Source organism: Macaca nemestrina, chromosome 11 (assembly GCF_043159975.1).
Source record: "Macaca nemestrina isolate mMacNem1 chromosome 11, mMacNem.hap1, whole genome shotgun sequence".
NCBI lineage: Eukaryota > Metazoa > Chordata > Mammalia > Primates > Cercopithecidae > Macaca > Macaca nemestrina.
In genome coordinates, this window is record NC_092135.1 from 113,827,066 (window position 1) to 113,849,606 (window position 22,541).

General features: G+C 39.0%; 1 pseudogene; it reads right to left on the reverse strand.

Moving 5' to 3' along the window:
* Positions 1-16,866: 16,866 nt before the first annotated feature.
* Positions 16,867-20,920, reverse strand: LOC112426545 (cytochrome c oxidase subunit NDUFA4-like; annotated as a pseudogene).
* Between the last annotated feature and the right edge of the window lie 1,621 nt (positions 20,921-22,541).

Consider the following 22,541-nt stretch of genomic DNA (forward strand, 5'->3'; position numbering starts at 1 on the left):
GTTGAGTAAATGAGTGAAGCCAAGATCTTGACCTGTCCGTCCCAGTTATTAATCCTGAATCAATGCCTTAAAGCTTGCTTGGGCTAGAGAACAACTGAATGTCTGGCTAGATGTGGGGAGCAGAATGAAGGCAAGGGGGTTACCCACAGGCTGGCCACGGAGAAGATGGACGGCATGTCGGTTGCCTCAGGCTGTAGAAGTGGGGCTGTCTTGAGGCTATGGTGTTTCCCCTTCTAACATGCCCCAGGTACTCTGGGCACACTCATCTGTTCCCCTGTCAGTCTCCTCCTTTAGAGCTGGGGTGGAAGAGAATGAGAAAGACAATTGGGATAAAGCAAGGTTGGAATCTGCCTGCTCAGTGACAGGCCATCCTGCTGTGCTTAGAGGGCCTTGCTGATAGTAATTCATGTTGAGACACTCTGCTCTTATCTTTGACAACACTGCTTTCTTCTCAGCTATCTGAAGCCTTCTAGAAAAGCATTAAGTTCCCTCAAACCCACTCCCCACACTAAAATTGAGTCTTTTTTTGCTATAAGGAGACTTCTTTCGCCAGTTCCAGTGTTGGGCCTCTAAAGAATCCTGGGATTGAAGTTTACACAACCCTGGGGCTCTCTACCCAATGTACATAAGCACCCCTTGGCAAAGAGCTCTACCCTCAGAGAGTCAGAATGAACAGGTCTGGCCAGCCATGGTGGCTCAGGCCTGTAAGCCCAGCAATTTGGAAGGCTGAGGCAGGAGTATTACTTAAGGCCAGGAGTTTGAGATGAGCCTGGGCAACAAAATGAGACCCCATCTCTATGAAAAAAAAAATTTTTTGATTAGCTAGGTATGGTGGTGTAGGCCTGTACTCCTAGGTACTTAGGAGGCTGAAGTGGAAGGAATCACTTGAGCCCAGGAGTTTGAGGTTACAGTGAGCTATGATCATACCACTGCACTCCAGCCTTGGTGACAGAGCAAGGCCCTGTTTCTAAAAATTAAGTAAATAAAATAGGTCTGGGGTGAATTCCAGGAATCCAAACCCAGATGTTGAAAAAGCAACTATAGATAATACTGATGGGCAGTAGAGTTGAGAACCTCTAACAACTCATTTACCAGTGAAGGGAATTTGGTTCAGAGAGACGTAATTTAGTAGAAAGCCAAGCCCTAGAACCAGATTTCTCCCCTGTTTCCAATACACCCACACCATTTCTTTTTCCCCACAAAAGTTATTGTCAAATATTTCAAGAAACAGAAGAATAAAAGTGATTTGCTGAGGGTTGAGATTGGGGAAAATAAGGTGTCTGTATTTAAAGCAGTGGCATCTGGAGTAAGGTAGAGAATGGAATCTTATGAGGGCAAGAATATGGTCTTCCCAAGCTTTGCTTTTACAGAATCGGAAACTAGCAGTTCCCAGAAGCCTGTTAAAGAAATAAAAGCCAGGTGTAGTGGCTCATGCCTGTAACCAAAGCACTTTTGGAGGCCAAGGCGGGCATATCACCTCAGGTCAGGAGTTCAAGACCAGCCTGGCCAACATGGTGAAACCCCATCTCTACCAAAAAATACAAAATTAGCCAAGTGTGCAGGTGTGTACCTGTAGCCCCAGCTACTGGGAGGCTGAGGTAGGAGAATCACTTGTACCCAGCAGGTGGGGGTTTCAGTGAGCCAAGATCATGCCACTGGGTGATAGAGTGAGACTTTGTCTCAAAATAATAATAATAATAAAGTCCATCCAGTTACATAGGGCCGCACTTAATAGCCCTCGCCACTGATCCAACTTAACCTTGGCTTCTCAGCTCAGGTTTCCATAAGGTCAGAGGTGGTTTCCTGGAATAAGAAATGGAAGCTCCTTATTCTTAATCTTCCAAGGAATCCAAAGGGTTCTTCAGACACTTTGCCAAGGGTCAGGGATCCTGAGTTCAAAAGCAAGCTATCAGGGATTGATATTCAGCCAAATCGCTCTTTGGCCCTCCTTAAGGCATCTTCTGGAATTCCTAGGTCATATTTTGCTTTGCAGCAAAAGACCATTAGGGGCGTAATCTAAGACCCAGGAAAGTTCTCAAAACTCAAGAATTGTGAAAATGCAAGACCTCAATGGTTAAGAGAGTCCTCCTGGTTGCCCTTAACACTCTCTGTAGTCCCAAGACTGAACTCTATACCAAAAATAGAGTTTCAAAGTCTGTGCTAAACCGGAAGGTGCATTCGATCTAAAGATAACCGAGGAGTCCTAACTGCATCAAGCCCAGAACTCTCCTGCACACTAAGATAAACGATATATGAACTACACAAATACTGTTTGGCTTCTTTACACCATGCAACACATGGGCTTTTGTGTGCTTCCCAACCTACTTCCCAAAACTTATGTACTGAGAACTTATCTATTTTGTAGGCGATGCCGTGCATACGTTGTCTCATCTCATCCTCACAGAAATCTCATAAGGTAGGCGTCACCATACTTTACAGATGAAAGAAACACCCCCAGATCACTTAGAAAGCAGCAGGGCCATGGCTCACTCCTACAATCCCAGCACTTTGGGAGGCCGAGGCAGGTAGATCACTTGAGGTCAGGAGATCGAGACCAACCTGGTCAACAAGGTGAAACCCGGTCTCTACTAAAAAAAAATACAAAAGTTACCTGGGCATGGAGGCATGCACCTATAGTCCTAGCTACTCAGGAGGCTGAGGCAGGAGAATTTCTTGAACCCGGGAGGCGGAGGTTGCAGTGAGCCAAGATCACACCACTGCACTCCAGCCTGGGAGACAGAGGGAGACTCTGTCTCAAAATAAAAAAGAAAGAAAGGAAAAAACCAGCAGGACCAGGAGTTGAGCTCATGTCTGTCCAGCTCCAAAGGATATGCTCTTTTCACTACATATGCAACCTCCCCTGAAAAAGCAAAAGAGTTGGGTGACTCAAACACTCTTGCTCTCCCCTGCTACAGAATGACTCTGCCCTTCGCCTAGTGTTTCAAAGTCCGAGTTGAGCCTTGTATCTGTGAGGATCCCCCTCACCATGAGGAGAAACCAATGTGCATTTCCCAGACTCCACAGAGCTTTCCTGGGTCCTGAGGCTAGAGACAGCTCTGCTGAAGCAGCTTAAATATGTACATTTCCAGGAAGAATATTCTTTAGTTAAACCCTGCTGTTTTGAATTTCTACAGCTATGGCTTTGCCTAACTTCCTGCAGCAGATGGATTTACAAAATTCTCTTGCAGAGCATGGGAACTGGGAGCAGAGCTGCGTCCTGAAGGTGGCTGAGCCTGGTTTTGTTGTTTTGTTTTTTGGTTTGTTGTTTTTCTGATCATGAGATACAAGACCACAGTGAAACATTTAGTTGTCTTCCAAACAGCCATCTTGGCACAGATTTGAAACATTAGCACAATCATGTGTCTTTAGTGTCAGAGAAGGAGTCCTTTAACTTTTCGTAGAGAAATTTCTACTTAATACCAGCTCACACAGCAACAGAAGCCAAAAGGGACTTGTTTTCTACTGATTTTCTTCTAAGCAGTCCAAAATTTGATACACCAGCAGAGGGTTTTGAATGGGAGAAGACATGCTTCACAGTGTGGTGAATGAGTAAGTGGCTACAGGTCATCCCTATAGATGAGGGCAGGTGGTCTGGCCATTCTAAGGGACACAGAGGCTGTGCCTAGGGGAACGACACTGGCCTGTCAAAGCCATTTGGCACGACTGCGCTGAGCAATTTCCGTGCACAAGCTCAGCTGGTCTTCATTACAATCCTGTAAGGTAAAATGGTATTTTTGTGACAAATGAGGAAGCTGATGCTGAATGAGGTCGAGCAATTTACCCCCATTCCCAAAGCCAGAAAGAAGTGGACCTATGCAGACATTCCTATTCTGCCCATCACTTCTTTTCACCTCACCGGGTGTGAGTCACTGAACCCATCGTGAATGGAATTTTGCTTTCTGGGCTCACTGTCAGATTAACTGCCTTGCAGACCCAGCAGGAGGTTCTCCGAGAAGAGTGAGATAAACTCAGAGGGGCCAAGTCCTGACCTGAATCCTAGCTGACTCCAGAGTCTTTTCTGAGCACAAAAGTCCAAGATATAGCAGCAAAAGCTCTCAGCACTGTGCTGGCTCCTGTTCTCCCGAGCCACTCTAAGGCGACCAGAGAGATGTGCCTGAAGCCCAGTGCTTTTTATTTACCCCAAACGCTCCTGAAAGACACATACGTGCTCATCAGCTCCCAGCCTCAGGGCTTCCTGTTTTCTTAGGTGCTCTATCACATCTGCTGCTTCACTGCCTTGGGTTAAGTTTACATTCACTGAAGAACAAAGCTGAAGACTTAGGGGTGAGACCCCAGCACTTTTCTTTTTTCTTTCAATCTAAAGCAATTCATAGATGAGCCTCTTTCTCAGCCTGTTTACAAAGAGGTATCCTAAAACCCACTGTTGTATACAAACTCCGGTGTGGAGCTTATCCTTACTCCTAGGGCACAGAAGTCTCAATGGAATATCATAAACCATTCTTTAGAACAGAAAATTACGACCAAAATGTAACATTTCCACAGGCATCACCAACCCCTGTAATTTTTACCATATTCCATATTTGATTTATTGCCAAAGAGAAATGTGCCCTGAGATGAATCTAAGGCAAAAGGGGGTGGTTTAGTAGTCCTTTTCTGGTGCTTAGAAGAGTTATTTTTATCATTAAATTCAAATATTTAGCGGTAAGGTTGTTCTTGATGAAATTCCTTGTGGGGACCTTAATATTAAGTCTCCTAGAATTCATCCTTTGCTCTACTACTTTTCTGGTCTTTTTGTACCAAAATAAGCATTTTTTCCTAGACTAATCTCTTTTCAGTTATGCTAGTGAAAATCACAGTCATACACAATGTTATATTGAAAATATTGGCATCAGAATTTTCAGAGCATTAAAAAAATGCCTGTATGACTGGTACTTTTTATTGAAAACTCATTTAGAATATTTTCCTTGACTTTCCAGTTGTTCATTTGAAAATGAGGGAGGTAGATTAGATTATATATATAGCTCCTTCTAAGTCAGATAATTTCTGAATCTATGAAGGTCTAGCATATTTCTCCAGAATCCCTACATAGACTCTCTTAGACATCAGGTTTTTAAAAAATAATTTAGGATAAATATTTTCATTATCCCAGTATACTCCAAATAAAATTCGTATCATTTTTGCTAAAATATTAAGCCAGGTTTGTTGAAACGTATTCTGAAGGGGAGAAAAGGTATTATCTTTTTCTCACTGATGACAAGGTTCATGGCTGACACCCCTATAACAAAAGACAGATTAACAAGATAAAATCATAACAAAATTGTTTAACTAGAGTTTTACATGACATGGGAGGCTTCAGAAATGAATACCCCCAAACCAGGGGAAATTGTGATTTTTTTTTTCTTTCTTTTTTTTTTTTTTTTTTTTTTTTTTTTGCTTAGGTTCTAAGAATGGGCAGTCATGTAGAACTATGATTGGACAAAAAGGGAGTATGACCCCAATGGTAATAAACTAAGAGGGACTTAGCAAGATAGTTCAGAGAATTTCTTTTCCTTTTTTTTTTTTTTTCCTTTGAGATGGAGTCTTGCTCTGTCGCCCAGGCTGGAGTGCAGTGGTGCAATCTTGACTCACTGCAACCTCCACCCTCCGGGTTCAAGCAATTCTCCTGCCTCAGCCTCCTGAGTAGCTGGGACTACAGGCTCATGCCACCACGCCCGGCTAATTTGTGTGTTTTTAGTAGAGACAGGATTTCACCATATTGGCCAGGCTGGTCTCAAACTCCTGACCTCATGATCCACACGCTTCAGCCTCCCAAAGTGCTGGGATTACAGGCGTGAAACACTGCTCCTGGCCGAGAATTTTTATTTATGGCCATGTTTTAGGGGAGAAAAATGGGAGAAGCTCAGAGTGACCTTCTTGCTTCTGTGACTTTCTCAATTGTCAAGATGCTATATTTTGGGGTATCATGCCTTGGGCCCCAATAATTTCCTTTTTCCTTTCTTTCATTTTCTATAAATGCATCTACTTAGCTAAAAATCAAATATTCAAATATAGATTACTTTGTCAATACAAGTTTTGCCATTTAAAACGTTTTGCTATTTAAATTATTTTCTTTATGTGCATTATGGCTTCAGAAAGGCAACTCAGGGAAAACCAACTTATAACCAACACGTACATTCTTATCTTTTTCTACTAAAACCAAGACTCCTCTGATTAGTCAAGACTGTTACTTGGGGAATGATTGAGCAGTACATGAGTTTAGGAGTTCCTCCTTTTTGTGTCAAGCGTGGTTTGGCTTAACTCCAAACCAGGCATGGGAAGTCTTAGTCACACTAGGCCACTGAGTTTGTGTTTGCAAGGAAATCTCTGGTTTGCTTTCTGTGTCACCTAGCACACATCTCCAAAGATTTTACTTGTATCACTTTGAACCTGAGAACAGATATTATTTTGACAGCACACAGTATACATAGCAGAATCCCACAGCTTACAATGCAATAATGCACTTACTTTCAGCAAAGCAAGGAGGAAAAGGAGGGAGGTGGAGCTGGTTAAATCTAGAAGTTTCTACAAGTTAGCTTACTTAATCAGTAGGAGATGGGTTTATTTGTTTTGCTCTCTTTTAGTGGTTACTTTCTGTTAATGAAGACTGTGTGTACTTGTGTTTGGGGTAAGCTTAGTCATTGACATAAGGACAGGGATGGAAAACCCAAGTTAAGCTTAGCAACTTAACACCATAGAGGATAACAACAAAGACTGTCTCTGTAAACAAACTTTAGACCAGATTCTTTGTGCCCTATTCTCAAAGAGGCTTCATCTTTGGGCCTTGTCTTTGTCCTGCCTAGTCCAGTTTTAGCAAGAATTCTGCTAAGTCAATCTAGCAAAAATCCCCCACCCTTGATATCTAATCACCCTGGCCTGCCTTCAGCAAGAATTCTGTTAGTCTCTTTAGAAGAATCTCCCTATCCTCATTGTCTCCTCTTAGTAATTTTCCATTCACGGACCCCTTCACTCTGTTCATTGGCTATAAATGCCCAACAGCTTTGCTATATTCAGAGTTGAACCCAATGTCTCTCCCCTACTTTAATAGTCTTGATACCTATTGCAATAGTCCTGAATAAAGTCTTCCTTACTGTTTTAACAAGTGTCAGAATTTTTTTTAAACAAGGGTCAGGCTGTTATTTATATGTTGTAAAACAAAGCATTTACAATCTTCTCCAAGTTTTATAGCTCGGTCTTAGTCACAAGTATTAAAATATGATCTGCCTGGGACCTGAAGGCTCCAAAGTCCTTATTGCAATTGTGCTTAATACATCCCTCTACCCCATCCCCATTTCTACCCTTCTGGGACAAGAAAAGCTATGCCTTACTTAAAACTGCTGTGAGCATGAAACTATTCCATTGGAGTGGGGCTGGAGGCATAGGGTGAGGGGCAGCAGCTCTACTTTGAGCCATGAAGTGCTAAGTGGGAGTTTCATTTGCCAAGAAGGGGCCTTCCTATACAAGGTGGAAGGTGGTGTTGGTGAATGAATAATTGCCAGGGAAGTATCACCAGACACCAGGATAAGGTTTTATGGGTCACTGGGAGGAGAAAAACAACTAATAGCATCCTTGTTGAGTCTTTAGAGGCACAGAGTAGAAGCCTGAAGAAGAGTAAATATAAAAAATAGTTAAGGAAAAAATAAGCTACAAATAGTAAAGAGGAGAAGTGGGAGCTTTGAGCATCAAGGAAATTTCTGGCAGAACTCTAGCAAATGCCTGCACAAAATCACACCAACCTGATGATGTTGTCATTCCTGATCAATTCCTCCAGCCAAGGGGTTTCTCTCCAAGCTTATGGAAGAGAGAACCTGAAGGCAGTGACCTACCTATTCACCAGATTATACATCAGCATGAGTTAGTTATTCCAGCTTATTTTATGAGCTGTTATTCAAGCATTTGAGTATCACCAAAGGTGAGGTATTGGGTGATTTATTGCAGAATATTATTCCTCTGTCACTAAGCGTAATGAGATCATTTGCAAATTTTCTTTTTTCTCTGCCTTCTAAATGCATGCAATTGTTAGACCACATATTTGACAGCTGATATGATCCACAAAACAAAGGCAGATTCTCTCTGTTCATCATATAACTTAAAGAGAAAGCTTCTTCTCAATCAGTTTCCTAGAGCACTACCAACCTTGCTAACATCTTTGCATCCACTTCCTTGGCTTAAAACAGCATTGAAAGTTGCTTTTGAGTTCCTTAATGCACTGAAGATGTGATTCCTAAAGAACCTGAGAACTATGGACTCTGATGAAGATGCATGTTGGGAGATGTGAGATTACAAGCAGATCAATGCCATTCCATCAGCCTCTTCTTCCCACTGTTCTCCGCAAGGATCTATTGAGCAGAGCATTGAAGTTTATAGCACTGTAAGTGCCATGCAGGGAAGCCCACCGGGCTGGGTGTTCTGTATTTGTACTATAGATCTACTCACCACTTTGCCCCATTCTGTTCCCTGGGAGGCTGCACTCTGTGGACCATATCACTCCAGCTCACTTGTCCTCTGGCTTTTATTAAGTTTAGCCAATGAGAGTCATTGGCAGGAGATCAGAGAGTGAGAGGAGTGAGCACTTCTGAAAGTAAATTTCTTCCCACTCCAGCCTCCTCCCACTCCCTCTCCCTCTCTCCCAGGTTCTGTTGTACAGTGACTGTAATCCTGGCACTAGGCCACTACTCCTATCAGGTGGAATCTCTCTTGCCAGAGAACTCCAGGTTGCACTAATTTCTGGTAACCGCTCTCTGCCTTCCTTCAGACCATGCAGGGAGTGATGCCACTTCCTGCTGTGCTGGTCCCTGTCACCATTCCTGGGTGGTTTGCCTTAACGTTACTCACACATTTTTTAAACCATCCTCTTTAGTTGACCTTTCGAGTGGGCCATGTCTTTCCTACTGGGACCTTAACCACAACCTCTTCATTCATTGTGAGGATTTTATATCTACGTCAACTTTCCAAAACACAGCTAAAATCTAAAATGCTGTTTTTCACATTTAAGAGCATTTTTAGATTGCAAAGAAGTAGCTATAGAGTCCACTCCCAGCAACATGAGGACCTCTGAGGACTCATTTTCCAGTGAAGCAATTGTAACTGATAAAAATCATTTTTAAAAAATTAAAGTTTCTAGAAATTGTTCTAAGGGTACGGAAAATAAATCTATTAAAGAAAATCTACTAAATCTTGGTAGGAATACTGAGGTTGTGGCACTTGAGCCATGACACACTAGCTTCCTCCCGCTTCCAGCTCAATTTCAGGAAGGTTTCACTCTGAGTGGGACTGGCCAAAAGGTGGGGCTCCCTCTCCCTCTACTCCCTTGTTAAGGGATATGCTATCTCAACCAAAAGGGCAGGGTACTAGTTAGTGTTTCTCATCCTCTCCAACTCCAGGTTGGAAACGCTAAATCCTGGTAAGTGTGGTCCAGAGGCTGGGAGCTCCGTTCTACCACCCAGAACCCCTACAGCAGATGTGGCAGGCCAGGAACACTAGGGCCCCAATTATCACCCTCCAGCTCACTCACAGGACAGAGGTTTCACACCGAATAAGCAAAATAAGAAGATCAGAGGCTACTACCCCCTGCCCAGCACCCAAAGCTTAGTTTTTATTCAGAGAGAGAAGCAATTCATTAAATAGAGGGCTCTGAATCTCTCCCAAAAAGAAATTACTTTAGGATGGGCGCGGTGGCTGGCGCCTATAATCCCAGCACTTTGGGAGGCCGAGGCAGGCGGATCACAAAGTCAGGAGATTGAGACCATCCTGGCTAACACAGTGAAACTCCGTCTCTACTAAAAATACAAAAAATTAGCTGAGCATGGTGGCGTGTGCCTGTAGTCCCATCTACTCAGGAGGCTGAGGCAGAAGAATCGCTTGAACCCGGGAGGTGGAGGTTGCAGTGAGCCTGAGCAACAGTGAAAAAAATTACTTTATTGTAAATAGTGTGTGGGGAAGTTCAAGCCTAAGGACACTCTCAAAAACAATGGACATTTTGATGGTAAATAATTAAAAGGAGGCTGGTAGCTCTGTAAGAGTAACAAGCTAAATCATAGGCTAGCTAATTTAAGAGAGAAAATCAGGGAAATAAATAGCTAAGAAGAGTACTCTTGGCATCAGAACAAATCTCAAAGACTGGCCTCAAAAATTATTCTTGCTTGAATTTAACCGGGTCAGGCTGTGGAACAAATTATGCCTCAGGAATTGTCAAAACAATAGGCTAGAAATTGGTAAAGCCTAACAGCTTAGTGTGATACCAAATAAGGCAGATAGCTTAATGGAGAGCTTAGGGAAAGAGAAAGTCAAAAGTAAAATGGCAGACATAAATTCAATTATAACCATAATAACATTCAATTCAATATGAATGATTAAATGATCAAATCAAATAGGCAGAGATCGTCAAACTGGACTTTTTAAAAAGTTCCAACTATATGTTGTCTACAGGAGACACACTTTAGATTAAAATTTACAAATATGTTAAAAGTAAAAAGATATAAATATATATATGTCATGCAAATGGCAATCATAAGAAAGCTGGAATGTCCATACTAATTTAGACAAAAGAGACGTTAAACCAAAAAAAGTTATTACGCATAATTAAGAACATCTTATGATGATTAAAATATCAATTCATCAGGAAGATATTACAATTATAGACATATATACATCTATAAAAAGAACCCCAAAATACAAAAAGCAACTGACAGAATTGAAAGGAAAAATAGACAGGTCTACAATGATAGTTGAAGACTTCAATATACTAGTCTCCCCTTAACCATGGTGGACACGTTCTAAGATCCCCAGTAGATGACTGAAACCATGAATACAGTATCAAATCCTAAATACACTATGTTTTTTTCCTATATACATAACTATGATGAAGTTTGATTTATAAATTAGGCCTGGTAAGAGATTAACAATGATTAATAATAAAATAGAACAATTATAGCAATCAGAACATGTTTTCTTGTCACGTCTTCCACCCACAATTTAATGCCTTTCCCATCTTAACTAAGCACGTATTATGCACTTTTGCAGTTTGAGGAGCAACAGCAAAACTAACACAGGTTTCTTTTTCCTTCTTCACAATTTTGTGGATATAAGATGCATGCTTAACATAGATGTTAGCAACCTCAGTATATGATTTTTTTTTTTTTTGGAGATGGAGTCTCGCACTGTCGCCCAGGCTGGAATGCAGTGGTGTGATCTCGGCTCATTGCAAGCTCTGCCTCCCGGGTTCACGCCATTCTCCTGCCTCAGCCTCCTTAGTAGCTGGGATTACAGGCACCCACCACCACATCTGGCTAATTTTTTGTATTTTTAGTAAAGACAGGGTTTCACTATGTTGGCCAGGCTGGTCTCAAACTCCTGACCTTGTGATCCACCTGCCTTGGCCTCCCAAAGTGCTGGGATTACAGGCTTGAGCCACTGCACCTGGCCAGCATATGATTTCTTTTTCTTTCTTTATTAAGTTGAGAACTTTCACCTTTTCATTTAAATAAAAGCACTTTATGGCTTTTCTTTGGCATATCCAAACTGCCAGCATCACTACTCTTGCACTTTGAAACTATTATTAAGTAAAATAAAATAAGGGTCACTTGAACACAGGCACTGCAGCACAAAAACAGTTGATCTGATGGACAAGACAGCTGCTAAGTGACTAACAGTCAGGTAGTATATAGGCAAGGGAATGATTCACATCCCAGGCAGGACATAGTGAGCACAAGGTTTCACCATCTACTCAGAACAGTACACAATTTAAAACTTATGAATTGTTTATTTCTGGAATTTTCCATCTGGTATTTTCAGACCATGGTTGACCTCATGTATTAAGATCCTGGAAAGGAAAACCATGGATAGGAGAGGGCTACTGTATTAGACAGATAATAAATAAGAAAATAGAGGACTTGAATGCACTCTAAACCAACTAGATCTGACAGACATTTATAGAACAGTCCATCCCCAAACCGCAAAATACACTTATTCTCAAGTGCATGGGGGACATTCTCCAGGATAGACTTGTAAACTAAAAATAAAATTCTAATCCCCCTACCAACTGAAGAGACTCCCTCTTAGCCAAGGGAACCACAGAGAAACCTTAAACACTGAGTTCCCAGACATGAGAGGAAGGGAGGGCAGACACATCTCATAGTACCCCCTCCCTTTTGGAGTTTAGGCACAACAACTGACCAGCATTAGTGTAAAAGAAAGATCATAAGATTGACAAAACAGACTCTCTGTGGCAATAAAATACCAAATTATAAAGAAGACCGAAGGCTATGAAAGGCAAGGGTTAAATCACACCGAGTTAGAGACTGAGCCTTACTCTTTAACCCACCGGAAATTAAAGAATCTCTGAATCCACCTACAACCTGTAATAAGTCCCCTGCTTTCAGATATCCCATTTCAGGCTGACTCTCTATATACCTTTCATGTATTGATTTATGTCTTTACTTATAACTCCAATGACATGGTTTGACTTTGTGTCCCCACCCAAATCTCATCTCAAATTGTAATCCCCATAAACCTCATGTGTTGAGGGAGGAACCTAGTAGGAGGTGATTGGCTCATGGGGGTGGTTTCCTCCATCCTGTCCATGATAGTGAGTGAGTTCTCATGAGATCTGATGGTTTTATAAGGGGCTCTTCCCCCTTCGCTCACTCTTGCTCTTTCTCGCCTGCAGGCATGTAAGATGTGCCTGCTTCCCTTTTTGGCATGATTGTAAGTTTCCTGAGGCCTCCCCAGCCATGTGGAACTCAGTCAATTAAACTTCTTTTCTTTATAAATTACCCAGTCTCAGACATTTCTTTATAGCAGTGTGAAAACAGACTAATACATCCTACCTCCCTGAAATGTATGAAACCAAACTGTAATCTGACTACCTTGGGTGCATTTTCTCAGGACTTTTTAAGACTGTGTTTCCCCAGGCTGCAATCATTCATATTGGCTCAGAATAAACTTCTTTAAAATATTTTAGAGTTTGGTACTTTCATTAACAGACTATATGCTAAGTCATAAAATAGCCTGAATAAATTTAAAAGAATTGAAATCATGCAAAGTATGTTTGCCAACCAAAATGTAGTAAAATTAGACATTGATAACAAAAAAATTTGAAAAATTTACAAATTTGTGAAAATTAAACAGCACAATACTAAATAACCAATCAGCCAAAGAAGAAATCAGAAGTGAAATTAGAAAATATTCTCAGATAAATAAAATAAAGACACAACATACCAAAGCTTATGGGATGCAGCTAAAGCAGTGCTTAGATGAAATTTGATAACTGAAAATGCTTATGTTAAAAAATAAGAAATATCTCAAGTCATTAACATACCTCCTAAAGGCACTAGAAAAAGAAGAGCAAACTAAACAAAAAGCAAGCAAAGGAAGAAAACAATAAGGATTAGAGAATAAACTACTGTATAAAGGCTAGGAAAAATAATGAATAAAATCAACAGAATCAAAAACTGGATCTTTGAAAAGAATAAGAAATCTGGCAAATATTTAGTTAGACTGACCAAGCAAAAAAGAGAAAACTCAAATTGCTAAAATTAAAAATGAAGCAGGGACAGTTCTACTGAAATAAATAAGATTACAGGGGAATATTATAAACAATTGCATGCCAACAAATTAAATACCTTAGATGAAATATAAGAACTTCCACAAAGACACAAACTAACAAAACTGACCTAAGAAGGAATATAAATTTGAATAGACCTATAACAAGTAAAGAAATTGAATTACTAGGCCCAGATGACTTTACTGGTGAACTCTACCAAGCATTTAAGTGAGAATTAGGCCAGGTGTGGTGGCTCATGCCTGTAATCCCAGCACTTTGGGAGGCCAAGACAGGCAGATCACCTGAGGTCAAGAGTTTAAGACCAACCTGGCCAATATGGTGAAACATCCTCTCTACTAAAAATATAAAAATTATCTGGCATGGTGGTGCATGCCTGTAATCCCAGCAGCTTAGGAGGCTGAGACAGGAGAATCACTTGAACCCAGGAGGCAGAGGTTGTAGTGAGCCAAGATCACACCACTGCACTCCACCCTGGGTGACAGAGCAAAACTCTGTCTCAAAAAAACAAGTTAAAAAAAGTGATAATTAATAGCATTCTTTATAAACTCTTCCAAAACACAGAAGCAAGGGGAAACCTTCCCAACTGATTCAATGAGGCCAGTATTATTCTGATACTGAAACCAAATGAAGACATCACAGAAAAGAAAACTAGCACTAGCAGCTCTAGTTAGAGCAGTTATGCAACATAATAAAATAAAAGGCATCCAGATTGAAAAGGAAAAAGTATAGCTATTTCTATTTGCAGATGACAAGATCACATATACTGAAAATCCTAAGGAATCCATTAAAAACAATATTAGAACTTATGAATGAGTTTGGCAAGTTGCAGAATACAAGATCATTACACAAAAGTCAATTGAATTTCTATATGCTTATAATCAGCATTCCAAAAATAAAATTAGGAAAACAATTCCATTTGTAATAGCATTAAAAAATACTTAGGAGTACAATTAACATAAGAAATGCAAGCCTTATACTCTGAAAACTAAAAAACATTATTTAAATAAATTAAAGAATACCCAAGTAAACAGAAAGACATCCCATGTTCATGGACTGGAAGATAACAATATTGTTAAGATGGCAATACTTCTCAAATTGATGTATAGATTTATCAAAATCCCTATCAATGTCACAGCTAGCTTATTCACAGAAATTCACAAGCTGATCCCAAAATTCCAATGAAAATTTAATTAATCCAGAATATTTAAAACAATGTTGAAAAAGACCAAGTAGGAGGGCTCACACTTCCTGATTTCAAAATTTACTACGAAGCTACAGTAACCAAGAAAATATGGTACTGGTATAGGAAAGATGTAGATTAATAAAACGGAATTGAAAGTCCAAAAATAAACCATTGTGTTGGTTTTGATTGATTTTCAGCAAGAGTGCCAAGTTTCAATGGAGAAGGAGTAATTTTTTAAATAAATGGTGTTGGAACAACTGGATATCCATGTGTAAAAGCAAGTTGGACCACTAACTCACACCATATACAAATATTAGCTTAAAATGAATCTAAAACCTAAATGTAAGAGCTAACTGTAAAACTTTTGAAGGAAACATAACTATAAATCTTTGTGACTTTGAATTTAGCAATGATTGCTTAGATATGAAACCAAAAGCACAATCAAAAACAAGAAAAATATTGAAAAATTGAAAATCATTAAAATTAAAAACTTTTGTACTGAAAAGGATATCACATAGAAAGTTCAAGAACAGCCCACAAAATGGGAGAAAATATTTGCAAATTGTATATCTGATGAGGTATGTATATCTAGAATAGATAGAGAACTATTTCAACTCAGTAATGAAAAGAAAACCCAACTAAAAATGAGCAAAATATCTGAACAGACAGTTCTCCAAACTAGATATACAAATGAACAATAAGCACATTAAATCATGTTCAACATCATTAGTCATCAGGAAAATGCAAATCAAAACCATGATAAAATACAATGTCACACCTACTAGGTGCTAATAATATACATTTTTTAAAAAGACAGATAACAAGTATTCAAAAAGGACATGGAGAAATCGGGACTGCTGGTGGCAATTTAAAATGATGCAGCCACTGCGGAAAAAGATTTAGTAGTTCCTCTGAGTTACCATATGACTCAGCAATTCTATTCCTAGGTATATACCTAAACAATTTATAAATGAATGTTTATAGTAGTATTATTCACAATAGCCACACACTAGAAACAACGTAAATATCCAACAGTTGATGAGTGGATAAATAAAATGTGATATATCCATACAATGTCATATTATTAGGCCATAAAAATGAATGAAATACCGATACATTCAACAACATGAGTAAGCACTGAAAAAGAAGCCAGTCATAAAAGACCACATATTGTACGATTTCACTTACATGAAATATTTATAATAGGCAAATCTTCAGAGAAAGAAAGTAGATTCATGGTTGCCTAGGGCTGGAAGGGGTGGGGAAAATGAGAGTGACTGTTAATGGTTTCTTTTCAGGGGAATGAAAATGTCCTAAAATTTATTGGGTTGTTACAGATTTCCCAACTCTGTAACAACAACAACAAATAACGATTAGTCATGGATTCTGTAACTAAAAATCACTAAACTGTATACTTTAAATGGGTGAATTGTATGGTCTGTAAATTATCTCTCAACAAAGCAGCTATTAGTGTTTTTAAACATGATGTAATTGTTTTTTTCTGATGTAGGAAGGCAAACCAACCATTACTGGGGAGCAGTATTTCCCACCATTCGCCTTCACACTCTTCAATTCAATCAGAACGACTTCCTGCTGTACAGGATGCCCGGGTGGTAGAGTGTAACGGATAAGAGCTAGTTGCCTTTGTTGGAATTCTGGCTTAATCACTTACCAGATGTGGGACATCAGGAAAGTCCCTTAACCTCCCTGTGCCTCCATCCCTTTAGCTGTAAAATGAGGACATTAATAATTTCTAGCTCAAAGCGTTTTTAGGAGAATTAAAAATACAACACATTAAACTCGTAGAACAATAACTAGCACATAATAAGTGCTATATATAAAAACTGCTTTATCCCAGCACTTTGGGATGCCAAGACGGGCGGAACTCAAGGTCAGGAGATCGAGACCATCCTGGCTAACACAGTGAAACCCCGTCTCTACTAAAATTACAAAAAATTAGCCAGGCATGGGGGCACGTCCCTGTAGTCCCAGCTAGTCATGAGGTTGAGGCAGGAGAATCGCTTGAACCCGGGAGGTGGAGGTTGCCGTGAGCCTGGGCCACAGAGCAAGACTCCGTTTCAAAAAAAAAAAAAAAAAAAGAACTGCTTTATTATTTTTTCAAGTTTCAGTTATTTATTAATCAGTATAATCTCCAGTAGGTTACATCAACATTATTTCATGTATTTAGAGGAGAAATATATTAAGTGGAAAATTGTGCAGATGGCTTCTGGAAAACCTTCATTCTAAAGCAGCTTTATAGTGAAACATTTCATTTAGAAATCTGGACCTTCTTTCTTCAGTTCGCTGTAATCCACATTCACTGAATAGAACTCGTATTGATCACTGGGACCCAGTTTGTTCCAGGGTTCTGGGTTATTCTTTCTGTCCCAACTAACATCCGGATTGATCAATGCCAGATGCAAAAGATACAGTGCCGCTCCCGTATCTCCAGCTCCAATAAATACAAAGAGGGGGATCAAGCTCGGATGCCGTGGCCTGACTGATGATCTGGCGGAGCATGTTTGTGGTAGAGGCCTCCGATTAGAAAGAAGAGAACCAGCCTAGCCACCAGGCCCTGGGCTAAGTAGTATCTGCCAACTGCTTTATTATTAACCCATTCCCCTCCCTAACACTATCCTGAATTCGCCTGTTATAAGGATAGGCCAGTCTCCATATTCCATTCCCCGGTCCACAGTGATTGGTTCAGAGATGGGCACATGAGTCCATCAGGCCAATAAGACTCAAATCTAAGACTTGGGTTGAGCTGTTGGGGTAGCAGACTCCTTTCTCCCACCTGGTCATAAAAACATAAAGCATTTGGCTTCCAGAGGTACAGGCAGTCATTAGAGAGCCGCAGGAGAGAACCCACCTGAAGAGGCAGTCCCATGAGTAACAACATAATTTCCTCCTAAAAATCTTTCTCCCACCATCACCACATACAGACTGGATTAAGTGATCCTTATACACAGTCCTGTAACCATCTCTGGATCTCTTAACCCTAAGGTCAGAAGCATCTCCTTTTGCCCAGGGTGATCTCGGTTTAAACCTCTTGGCCCAGGGTAATTATTAAGAGTTCCCCTTTCATCTTCAGGTCCCAGTTTGAATGATAAACTACATGATTATCTATCACAAAATGTATGTACTCTTACGTTATTTGTTTAATTATCTCACTTCCTTGTTAGATACCAAGCCTTGTAAAAGGCAGGAACTATAACTGTATTAGCCATTGTTTCATTTCCAGTAGCTAACACAGTGCCTGGCATAGAACAGGTGTTGAATAGTTGTCTGCAAAATAAGTGAATAAAAGAATTTTTTAAAATCATCATCACACCCAGTCTTAGGGTTTCTGACTTTCAAAATCACCACCCCTTAAAACTGTCCCTAATATTTGTTTTTTAAGGCTATCTTTAAATGAATTAAAATATATCCGAAGGGGAAGCACATGGTGAGATGCTCCTGTAACACATACCCCTTCAAAATAACAGTATTTACTTTTCTGGGAGCCGATAAATGAAAATATCTTATTCTCTTGCTGTCAAAAAGACACAAGACCTGAAAAGTCCAGAATACCAAGTTGAGTGAAGATTTTTTCCTAGTTGAGACCTGAAATTCATGGTAAAATTCCCAGATGCAGAAAAAGCCTCACCAGAGCATCTTCCCACAATGGGGTCTTACAAAGCTATTGTAGCAAATTTAAGTTGTACCAGGTACTAAAAATGTTTTCTATTTCCCCACCTGCTTTCTTTGCCTTCACTTGGCCCCTCTGCCATGCACCTCAACTGACATTCAGCACAAACCTTTACTGGGTCCATAAGCCATATAATTCCCTCATATTTTTGCCATAAAATGTTTCATAGACAAGAGAAATTATTTGCAAAGATGTTGGAAGAAGTTTTTCATTTTCTGAGGTTGAGATTATAGTTAAAACTGCAGGAAGAACAAGGACAAATTTGAATGATGATACTCTACAAATTCACTTATCCATTTGACATAAGAGGATTAAAAGAATAGGGAAAAAATGTTTTTCACAATAACTTTGGCATCCATTTAGTTGTATTAACAGTGGCTCAGAGGCAAGTGTGACCAAATTTAAAAGGTTTACTGTATGTTTTAGAGTTAAACTTCATTCAGGTAACTTTCATGCCCCTAGGGAGGGCAGCCAATGTTGTGAAACTAAGGGCTAGTTCAAGTTAAAAATAATAATAATAATAATAATAATAATAAATAAAGAGATGGAAAATGTCCAATGGAGAGGTTAAGTATACTTAGTAAGGGTGGTAAAACCACATGAATATTAATTGGGCCAATTCAAACCTTGGCCTCTCAATAAAACAAAAATATTTTCAAGCTGTAAGAGAAAATAAAGTAGGCTGCTCTTCCCAAGCTGTTTTTCATCTCACTGCTCTCTACATTTCGTACTGCTGGTTCTCAGAATCGCAAGATTACAAAAAGAGAAGCTACACTTTCAATACGTCTTGATTATAACATCCTAAAGCAAGAAAACCCAGAGAACTACTGCAAAGTTAACACCATGGAAAGAGCCTTTCTGTTCACCAGGTGCTTAGTGAGGACTAGCTGTCATTTCCTTCCACACACTCCAGTCATGGCTGGAAAAGGAATTTTGAGCCCTGAATCTTTAGCCAGATGGAGAAGTTCCTTTCTCAATCTTGTCAATTTTCCTTCTCGCTTAATGCTTTTCCTACCTTTCCCGCCACTTCTTTAATTTCTCTGTGTACCTCCTAAAGTAATTTATTTACAAAACTATTAATTAACTTCTTTTGCAGTGCTGTATGTCAAACTAAAAGAAAGGCGGAGATGTGTGAAGAGCTCTTCACACACAGCTATGTTGAATTACGTGTACAATCCTTCAAAAGTCAGGGTGACACCTTCAGAATTCTGGCTCTTCCAAGCTAGATGAGAACACTAATTAGGCATTTTTTCAAAGATTTCTGGACAATGGTGCCTACGAATTGTCTTCTCAGTGTAATGAAAACCTAGATTAATTATTTTTTTATGTCATTACTTTCACTCTCAAAGGAGAAATGGTCACTGTTTTTGTTACACTCTGTTTTCAAAACACATCAATGTGCCTCACGATTAAAAAATCTTACACACAAAATTTGAACCAAGAAAACATCTCATTTAAATTACAATTATTCACAATTGAAAAAAAAAGATTCTCTTCACTAAAGGATTAATCATTGGTTTATTTTCAATACAGTAGTAAGAATTTTCAATATAATGAAATTATCTGAGTGTATTTTAAGATTTACACACAAGTTCTCAGAGTTTCACATTTTAAAATATGCAACAAAGTTATTCTTTTTCTAAGCAGATAGATTATAAATACCATTATTTTCTCCCTGTTATACTGTTCACCATTGCATTGTCACTAATTGCTATTTCATAGAAACTTTGTCCTGTTCCAAATATATATCTCAAGCGTATTTCTTTGATCATTTACTAATTTACTTTTTTAATTGAGTCACTCATGTAACTATTCATTAAACATCCAAAATGTTTCATGTCTTTTATCCTGCAGAGACAATGGCTAATACAATTCTATATAACTTCTCCTGTGCTCTGGGCAACACAGACCTGTTAAATGAATAAGGACCTGCTTATTCATTTAACTAGAATTCAAACTTTAGTCATAACCCTTAGTGATACCTTCAGTAGAACAGAAAACCCTGCAATGAATACAACTGCATATGAAACTTTAACATATAATAAAGTCAGCATCTCAAATTAGTGAGGAAAAGATGAACATTTAAGTGAGTAGTATTAGGATAACTATTAACAGATAGATAGCTATACTTTAAAAGGGGGAAATGGATCCATTTCTCAGACTATAAAACAAGATAAATTCCAAGTGTATCAGGAATGTGATAAAACGAAACCATACAAATACTACATGAAACATGAGTGAATTGCTTTATTACATGACACTTGGAAAAATGTTCCCAATCATGACTCAAAATCCAGAAGTAAAAAGAGAAAGAACTGACAAAATTGATGATGTAAAAAATAAAATAAAGTTAGAAACCTTTGTATGTGAGAAGCGTCATAAGTAATGTAAAAAGGGGACAAATGACAAACCAGGGAAAATATGTGTCACTTACATTACACAGAGCAAATATTCTTCACGTAAACAGAGCTTTTAGAATTTGAGAAGAAAAAACCTATGACACTGTATTGCCAAACAAAGCTAAGAAACAATTGATAAGCAAATTCAAGTGACCTACAAAAAGCTCAACAGTGCTAATAATAAGAGAAGTATAATTTTACACTTCTCTGAGATTCTGGTTCTCATTTATCATTGGATGGGAAAAATCCAAAAGTTTGATCACATACACAGTTGACCAGACTCTGGGGAAGCAAGCACTTTTGCTCTACTGGTGGGAATGCAAAATTGCACCTCTCTTCCAGAGGAAGATTTGCTGATACCTTGCTAGATATTTACTCAGCAATCCCATGTTGAGTAATCTATTCAAAAGATACACTGGCAAAAATATAAGAAGATGCACAAGGCCATGCATTGCAACACCATTAATAATAATAAACTTGGAAGCAATCCAAATATCTATAATAGATAATGGATTCAACAAAGAATAAATCAGGATACAGCCACACCATGGAGTATAAGGCAGCTGCAAAAAGAAATGAGAATTATCTCTATATTACCATGGAATCATCTTCAGATAAGTCCTTAAGTTTTTTTAAAGGGATGGAAGGCTTAACATATATAGTTCTTTAAACGGTTACCTATGATGAAAGAAGGAATTATATAGAAGGGGCAGGGCCAGGCATGGTGGCTCATGCCTATAATCCCAGCACTTTGGGAGGACGAAGTGGGTGAAACAACTGAGGTCAGAAGTTCAAGACCAGCCTGACCAACATGGGGAAACCCCAACTCTACTAAAAATACAAAAATTTTTAATAGAGATGGGGTTTCCCATCTGGGCATGGGGTGCATGCCTGTAATCCCAGCTACTCAGGAGGCTGGGACACAAGAATCACTTGAACCCAGGAGGAGGAGGTTGCAGTGAGCCAAGGTCATACCACTGCACTCCAGCCTGAGCAATAGAATGACGAAAAAAAAAGAAGAAGGGACAGGGTCAAAGTAATACTTCTATGAATATACCTTGTATATATATACCTTGAATATATATTTGAATTTGGTAGAGTGTAAATATTTTGCATAATTGCAAAATAAAATTAAACATAACAAAATGAGATACTTAACAATTGAGAGCAAAATTAATCAAGTAAATGCAACTGTGTATCAGGTGGATGGCAAAACCATATGGAGGTACTATTTCAAATGACTTTGAAACATTGTAAACTGACTACAAATTTCTATTGAGATATATACTCTGAGGACAAAAAGAACTGCAAATAAATCTTAAAATTATCAAATCACTGACACTAGTGGTAGGTATTGTTGTTCTGAGACTGTTGGGTGTATTGTGAGATTAAGTAAATAAGTAATTGTCTTGGTGCCATCAGAAACCAGGATTTTTGACATGAGAGAAAGGAGATACAAATGTAAGATGCAGAAGATTTAGTTAAAAGTCCTATTCTATATTTGAATATATATCAGTATAAATTCATGATGTATTATATATACATATATATATATGTATTTCCTACCTCTATCCTCTGAAAAGATCAACCTAAGAGCAATAAGGAGTCTTAATTTTCATATTGCTGTTTCTATTAATCACTTCTAAATCAAAGCAATCATGCGCCTGCAATCCCAGCACTTTGGGAGGCTGAGGCAGGTGGATCACGAGG